This window comes from Cinclus cinclus, chromosome 20 (assembly GCF_963662255.1).
Source record: "Cinclus cinclus chromosome 20, bCinCin1.1, whole genome shotgun sequence".
NCBI classification, from domain to species: Eukaryota; Metazoa; Chordata; class Aves; order Passeriformes; family Cinclidae; genus Cinclus; species Cinclus cinclus.
This window is the reverse complement of record NC_085065.1, coordinates 910,755-919,751: the sequence shown is the minus strand read 5'-3', so window position 1 is coordinate 919,751 and position 8,997 is coordinate 910,755.

Here is an 8,997-nt window from a genome sequence, read left to right as displayed (position 1 = left end):
GAAAAGCTTAGTTACTCAATTCAGCTTTATCTCAAAGCGATTAGCAGGGGTTTTCTGGGATGGTTTCTCTGTGCCTTGTGGGACTTCATAACATCATAACTTCATAACTTCATAACCCTTACCTGCCTGTGAGAGAAAGGCTGACACTGAAAATGGGTGAGAAGTGGCATTTTGGCTGCCTTGCTGGTGTTATCATTATCACTTCCATCACAGTAGTAGAATATAACCCACATTTATTACACAAACTCTACTGCACATGAAAAAAGACATAAAAGCATACTTGCCTCCAGGTCTTGGCAGGTTTACTGGGAACTAAATAATTATCCTGGCAACATCAAGGTCTGACAATAAAAATAATTTCTGTAATACAAAATGAATACTTTGCTATCTGGAGGTCAAGACATGACCAGGAGAGGACTAAATGTGGGTTCATCATGTTCCCTGCCCTTGGCTGTAGTAACATTCTCCAAACTAAAGGGGAAGAAACTTGTAGTAGATAACTTACTCAGTGATCTGTTTAAGCAGTTTGTTAAATAAAAAGCCCATCAAGTTACTTTAAGATATTTCAAGATGGATTTTTAATTACTTCATTATTCAAAAGTTCTCCAATTTGACCTAGATAAACTCAAAACCAGAGAAACACCACAAGTAATGACTGAAGAGAGCAAATCTCTTGGGATTCAGGGTCTCAAGCCCAGCCCTACCACCACACACTAAATACAACTGGCCTCTTCAGCAAGTGTCACTGGAGCCCCTAGGTGCTACTGGATGCATTTTGGAAATAACCCCCTCATAGCTGAAATTTATGCAATGCTCCTTTAAAATTATGCCCAATAAAAATCTCCAAAACAAGACTATTTGGAGTTTGGAATAAATGGGTTTTGCATATAAATAGAAAACTCCAGCACCCTTCAAGAGTTCTATGCATAAATGCCATCATGGAGAGAAAAAACAACTTGCTTAAGTTTACGTGAAAGGCACAATTTGGGTGACAACCCAGCATTCTTATACCTGTCACACTGCAATCTGAATCCAAGTTCACAGGCCTCTCTGAAAAAAACACTGATCACTACTTAAGTTGCATTTTTAAAAAGTGGTGTAGCATTCAGGAAGGATCCTTTTCATCCTTGGAGCTGGGGAAGTGCCACTTCCATGGCTCAGTGCTGGCTCGCCTGTATTAATCCTCCTTTTGATGAGTAGCTCTGCCCAGAGAATGACAACTTATTGAAGAATAAAAATGTGCTTTTGTTCCTTTCCACAGTAAAACCAAACCTTCATGAGAGGCCTACAATGGCAGGTGGCTGGTGAAATTACTGTGTTCGAATCAGAATCAGAAACACAGAATGGTTTGGTTTGGAAGGAACCTTAAAGCTCATCCAGTTCCACCCCCTGAAGTGGGCAGGGACACCTTCCACTAGACCAGGTTTCTCTAAGTCCCGTCCAGGCTGGACCGGGACCCTTCCAGGATAGGGCAGCCACAATTCCTCTGGGCAGCCTTTGCTAGGCCCTCATCATCCTCACAGAGAAGAATTTCTTCCCTGTATCTGACTGAAATTTCCCTTCTTTCAGTTTGAATTCTCACTTTGTACCCGGTAAGAACACTAAATAAAAAATAGTTTCCTTAGACATTTTCCTATCTCAGGACAAAATATTCTAGCTTGAAGCCTTTTTGCTTAGGCTTTTTGCCCACAAAAGGAGGCCTAATGAGTTACGAGGTTTTTCAAAACCCACATAATAAAAACTGTGATTCAATTCACTTATGGGGTTTCTCTTTTGTGTGTTCTCAAAATGGCCAAATTAACAGGAATAATTTACAAAACTGTTTGAGTGACTAGTAGAATTACAGTATATGGTCAGTCTGACATATTATATTGTTTGGAATAAATTTTCCTAGAGCTAGATTTTGCTTCATGTGCATGTCAAGCCAAGTTTGGGGTCCGTAATCTGGTTTTTCTCCTAGTTTATGCAGGCAAAGAATGTTGGAGTCAAAATTTGGCAAGGTCCAGGAAACCTGGCAGAATCCCACTGCATTTCTGTGCTTGCTCAAAGTATCACAGAACTATTTTCAAGACAGAGAGTTTGAAAGTTGGCTGCCAATATTCAAATTTGCAAATAGGACTTTTGTTCAGTGGTTCATGATTTACATGGGATGGTACATGTTTTCTAACATGGCCCCAGTCACATGTGGCACATCTGAAAACACAACTTATTATTTGGCAGTTTCCTTTCTGCATTTGTAATGAAGCCAATGCTGGCAGTAAGTCTTCAGTAGCATTTCTTTTCCCCAAGTAATCACACACTGTTGTAGAGTGAATGGTATTCCTGACACAATTACAAAAATAAAGACAGGGAGCTTCTGTATCTGGAAGTGGCTGATGTGCGCTTCAGTCTGCTTTTACAGCTTCAATTTAGATCAGGGACAGTGGTCTTTGCCTCTTGAATTTTCTAATATTCAGTTTGTTAATGCCCACAGAGTGTGATACAAGTATGTAATGGAAGTGAAGGCTGTTAACAGAGAGGGCATTTCTGAGCAGCTCACCCTGGACACCCACATTCCCACCACCCTTCTGCACACCACTGCTGAGACATGACCCCACAGACAGTTTCCAGCACAGACCTATTCAGGTGAATGCCTTGGTCAATGTAACATGCCTGCTCCGAGGATGTCACCCAGCAACAGTTTTTGCACTGTAACAGTTTTTGAAATAATCAATTTTCTTCTTAATCGCCAGTTTAGCACAGCTGATGGTTCATTCTCTGTGGCTTTCTCTCATTAAGGCAGCAAGGGGAACAGAGACAGCAAAGCAATCATACAGGAGCAGCTGCTGTTGCTGTGGAAGGGAAAACAAGTTGGGGTGATGGAAAGGAGCATGCAAGACTATTAGATTGTGTTGTTCCTAGTTTGCCTCCTCCTTTCATGGCTGCACTGGTCTTTACAGTGGCATTCACTCTCCAGGTTTGTAAGGACCACACTGGTGAAGCCATGAGCTTGTTGTGGTTTTTGCAGCGTTGCTGACACACACCCACGACCAGACTCTGAAAAGCACAAATGTCGCTGGCTTGTGCTGGTCTCAGTTGTTTCTGCTTAAAAGGAAAACACAGAAAATGCCAATAAGTTTAGCCTGCCAGGAAAGCAGATGCCTCCAGGCAGCTGACAGACAAATCCTCAGACATGTACTTACATTAGAACAATCTTCAAAATCTCCCTCAGCCCCAACTCATGTTCCTTGAAGACAAACAATCACCATACGAACTGAGGTCTCTTCCTAGAGAGGATTACCAGGCTCCAGGACATCATCTTGGTCTGCTTAGCTTTTAAAACAACCACAAAAATGCTTCTGTCACTGCAGAACACACAGAATGACTGAGATGGCATTAGGGAATGAACTGGGAGTGTGACTGAGGACAGCCTGACTACAGCCAGCTAACTCTGCAAATATATAATTTATTTTCTGAAGGGAATGCACTGCCAGAATTCTGCCTCAAAATATTTCACTCCCTTTGCAATTTCTTCCTGGGTCATGAAGAGCATGATGGAGTGACCTGGCTTTGGGAAGAAACCGAGAACATTTCTGCCTTCAGAGAAGAATTTGTAGAGCAACTTTCCTGTAGGGAGATGGCACACCTCAGAAAATTCTACTAGGTTGTTCCCTTGTGGCTGCACAGTTATATGAATCCAGAGAAGTGGATTTAAAAAACAAAACAAATCATTCCAGACCTCATTTCAGCAGTCACTCCTTTGCATAAACAACTGCCACATATATTAGCTGTCTGAATGGCTCTGAAATCTCAGCTTTACACACCTGCCATGGTCTTGATTTAGTATGCAACAAAACTCCAGATGTGCCCTCACAAACCGCCGTGCCGTTCCACAGAGTGATGGGGGATTTTTGCCCAAGGGGCTGCAGAAAACCCTGCAGAAAGCCCTGCCACAAGCAGCCCCTCTGCCACCACTGCAGGGAGGAATCAGGCTGGGATAAATAGAGCTCCCCACCTTCTGCTTCATGCCATAGCGAATACAGATACACAGTCCTCTGCTCTGACACTTGGCAAAGCTTCTTAGTCTTTGTCTTGGCAAAGTTCATTAGCCTCCCCGCCTCAGGGAGGTATCTTGCGACCTCACACTGTCTCCAGAGGTTTGAGTCCTGCGTTTTGTGTTCTGACAAGTAAGTGAAAAGGATGAGTAGTGAATTTTTGAGGCTGGCAACTTTTTTACAGGCAAGAAGAATTACTGAGAATTGCACAGGTTCATCAGAGACAGCAAAAGCTTCCTGACTTTGCTAGTGCTCAACAAAGCTGGTTTTAGAGCAGAACCCCTGTCCCCCCTCTGCCCGTCTGTCATGCAGGCAGTGTCTTGACCCAGGGGTTCAGTCTCTATTACACTACAACAACAGTTTCATTTTCCTCCAGAAGCAAAGTGGTTTCAAAGCCTTGAAATGTTTCTAATTATGTCTGTTGTTTATGAGTGTTACATGATCAACACAATATATATAAAGAGTACTTGCAGTTTCCAGTTTTTGAACTTCAGCCGGATTTTATACATAAGCTGTCACTACAACACCTTTTCTTATCCAGACACACACTTTTTTGAAACATCACCTGGATCTGAGTTTCATCTTCTGGAAGCTCTGAACTAAAAGAGTTTTGCATAATACTTTGGTTGTGATTGAGAAAAACCCCAAAATCTACTGTCTGGTCAAAATATTTCAGCTAAATCTAATTCATTATCCACTGTAAAAGCCCATGGAGTGAATTCATCCTTCTTACTTTCCAAACTACTGACCCAATCACTTTTTGTATTGTTGGATCAATTTCAGTTTAAATTGCTTTTGTCTGCATAAATGACACCCCATTGTGAACATGAGGGCTTCTGCCTCAATATACATGGAGTTTGTAGCATTTGAAAAGTCGATCCTTTAGTTTAAAAAATCTCTGGGGAAATAAGGTATTTTAGAGATGCAATTTAAGGTCCCAAACATTTCAATATTGTTGTATCTATTGCACTGTGTGCTATTAGTCTCACTGAAATCAGTAGAAATATTTAATAAGCAAAGTTGGCATGATATGATTACTGTCTGCAGGATCAGGGCACAGATGTATCTTGTCTTTGGGTAAGAAAAAAATTAGATGTTGCATTTGTGATCAGCAAAACTCAAAACATGGCTGCAAAAGGAAAACAGGGAAGTTCATTCAAGGGATCAAGCTATGGCCCTTTTGGCAGGTTGTCAAAGAAGAAGAAGCTCTTAACTTTGAATCAGTCCAGAATTTCAATGAAAATCAGTGATAATTAACTGTTTCCATAGCTGCCACCCCAAGTCCAAAATTACGTTAAAATGCATCTCTGCTTGATTTAAATTTCAAGGGATAAATGACACATAGCACGGGTGACGTGAGATAGAATGGTGTCAGCTATCATAAGCTCATTAACAAATTAATCAAAGCACAGATGGATCACTGTGCACTCTCAGCTAATCACCTCCCCACTCAGACCACCGGTGAAGGACCCAGTTTCACCCACAACCCCAGCTTCACACCCACCCTCCCCAAATCTTCTCTGATCTTGGGTTTACCTGTAAAGCATTTGACATCAGAAATAATGAGACACTCTTTCAAGAGTCCTTCCTTTTTATACTCTGAATATTAATTTGAGCCCCATCTCTCATTAGAAAGGACAGTGTCGTATCTTCCATCCTTGCTTGGGAGTCATTATAGAGAGACTTAAATCAAAACCTTGATGAACATAGGGCATGGGAGGATCTCGCAGGACCAAGAGGCAGGCCAAAACCCCCAGGTCCCAACCACTCCTGAACATCCTGGAGTATGGTAAAGCTGGCTCCACAGCTGGGATGTGCAGTTGCTGTTTAGGTACTTTGCAGAAATGAGCTGGCAATCTTGTAAGCAACAGCCTTAATGCAGAGATCTATCTGTATATTTTCTTGCTCCAGTGGGAAATGAAGCAGAGAGAATTTCTCATCCTCCTGCTCCTGGTTTTGAGTAAAACTGGGGGGAAGATGTTTGTTGAACCATCTGATCCAACAAACTACACTTTTACACTTATTAGATTTTCATTATTAGGATGCCAAGAAACAGAGTGCATTGCACAATTTATTCCCTGTCTGTGGGATGGCTTTTGCTGGATAAACGGCACCAAGACAGCTGTGAAGGAGGCCATCCTGCCTTCTTTTGGAGAAGTTACTGCTCTTCATGAGCATTCCTGGATGTTATGAAAAGCTGAGAGTGTTTTCATTTCTCAGAGATTTCAAAATTCAGCCTGTATTTATGAAATATGGAGGGATGATATTTCCCTGCAAGTGACAACTGAAAATTAAGGCTGACGTTAATACTGATATTTTAGAGCTGGTCAGTAGGGGAAGATTTTCCCTTTAACAGGAGATTATTCATGGATTTGTTCAGGAATTGAGACAACAACAAGACCATGGCTCAAAAATTTTCCTGAACAATATATTTACTGCTTCATCTTATTGTTTGCATCCCCTAAAACTCAGGCAATCCCCAGATTCCCATTTATTTAACTAATGTGCCAGTTAATCTTATGCTAGGCGAAATTCACTCCACAAAGACTTGGATGAAATACCTCTGGAGGTAATGCTGCTTTTATCTGATTGATTTGCCCCTTGGGGTTTTTGCCTTACGGCAAAAAGCATGTCCTCTCCTGTCTCCTCTTTTTCTCCCATGGGTGCATCCTGGAGCCATGCTGGAAGGCACTCTGGTCTGCCCAGAGGTGTGAGCAGCTCTGGGATCTGATCAGAGTCCCAGACTATGGATGAATCAAAGCCTCCTCCACCCATCAAGGCCTTGCTCCTCCCTGGGCCAAATTTTGCATCCTGAAGCAGGGTCTGTGGGAAAAGCTTAGCTGCTGTGGGAAGGCTTAGTTGTGAGGATAATTTTGCACCTAAAATAATACCGCATCACTTTCAGGTACATCCAGTGAAAGAGTTGCTGGTTTTAATGCCTTTCTTTCCCAAATTTCAAGGTAATGCTTGAAGCTCCCAGCCATCCTAGCTGCACATCAGCTCTTCTTAAGAACTCTTCTGAATTCTACCTCAGACAAGGGTTTCCAGCCCGTAAGGAATATTTCTAATGAGGTCTGTCCTCCTCAGAGCTGGCTTTAAATACAATTAAGCCACAAGCCCAGCAGGGTGAAGATAAGCCTTTTCTTTGTGACTGCATTAAACACTAAATTCAGTGTAGAAGGGAAAAACAGACGCTTGTACTGGACACAGCCTCTGGAGGAGGTACTCAGCTGACAAACCACTGCCAGCTGTATGGGCAGCCTGGGTCAGCTACCAGTTGTACAAGCAGGTGGCTGTTGCTGGTGACACTGGAGCTGATGCTGAGCTCCTGATCCCAGCAGTTCCCCTTTCTGTGGACACAAACTCTGCTAAGGAGGAAGCACTGCCAGTTGGGAGCACTGTGGAGAGGTATTTTGAAATTCTAGGTCAGGCTCAAGCCAAATTGTTAGTTTTAAGGAGGATCCCAAGCTCTTCAAACATGACTCTTGCTTCTGCCACTACCTATACCCAAAGAGTCACACTACCTTTCAGTGTATTTTTAACTTGAGAGGAGAAAAATGTTCCTTGGCAGCAACGTCCCCAGATTCATCCTTTGTGCTCTGCGTCCAGGGCCATTCCAATTTAGGTCTGCACACATCCTGGGGAATCCACCCCCCTTGTCTGACTATGCTGCTGGAAGCCGTGGGATGCTGAGCCATGAAATGTAACCTGTCCTGCAGTTACTTGAAAGCAGTTTGGAACAAGTTGCAATTGCGGGCAGTGGTGCTGCCCGGAGTCCTGCTCTCACAGGCATGGCCCCAGCCCTGCCTGCAGCACCCACACACTGTGAGACAGCACATCTCAGTGGTTTTTTTTATGAAATCGTAAAATAGTTGCATTCAGTGTGTTATGATATTTTGCAACTACATTTTTATGAACCTAAACCAGCAGCTCACAGTTACTACTTGGAATAAATTGCTATCATATTTGCCGATCACTTTGTGATGCACTGTCAAAACGGCTACTGCTAAATACCAGTAAATTATATTTTACTCTCCTCTAAGGTTAGTTAGGAGGCCTAAGTGCATCATTTCATCTAGTCTTTGCAAAGCACATCCACTGAGTTGGAAAATGGGAGCTTATTTGAAGTAAGGGTGGGAGAGAAGTTATGTTCTGCAATTGATGTCGGCATTTAAACTGGTTTTATGAAAGCAACATAGTTATGCTAATCCCCAGTGCTCCACTGTCAAAACTACCTCAAAATATGAAACCTGCCTTAAAAATCACTATATTGTTACCTAAAATAAATTGGAGATTTCTTACTCAAATCCACCCCCAAAAAGTTACAGCTTTTTTCCTGGTCAGAATTTCAGCCATTGATAGCAACTACTGCTGCAGTAATAACAACACGGGGTGAAAGCTTTGCATGTTCCCCTGAATAGTAGATGATATTTGACTAAATAGCTGAAAAAATGTATGGACTGAATGCACGTATGTACACTTTGACAGTCTTTCATTTATTTTCTAGTGAACCACTGCTTTAGAAAACACCAGTAATGACTTGCTAGAATGATTTTAGGTCAAGTCCCCTAACTGGACATTTGCAACTCATGCATTTCCATAGCATCTTCTATCTCAGTGCCACAGGGGCCTTGCAGTCCTGCTCTGTCTCATTAGTTTGGGCTGTTTATTGTGTTTTCTTTCACGTTTGCTGTTCTTTCCATGCTCCTGCACTGGCAGCAACTTCCCTTCGCACTAACATGGGTGCAGTGGGTATCTCGAGGAGCTCGTTTATTTTGGGAGCAAAGCCTGTTGTTCTGGCTCATGTTCATCAGAGGAGAGCCATGGAGGCTGCCTGGCTGCCTCCAGGCACTCTGCCTGCTAGAGGGATATTTTCCAGGAAACAATGTTATTAACTGCTGGCAGCAAAAGCCAAGCAGCTTCTCTCAGCCCTCCTTGAGCTTCTAGCTTCATTTGCTCCAAG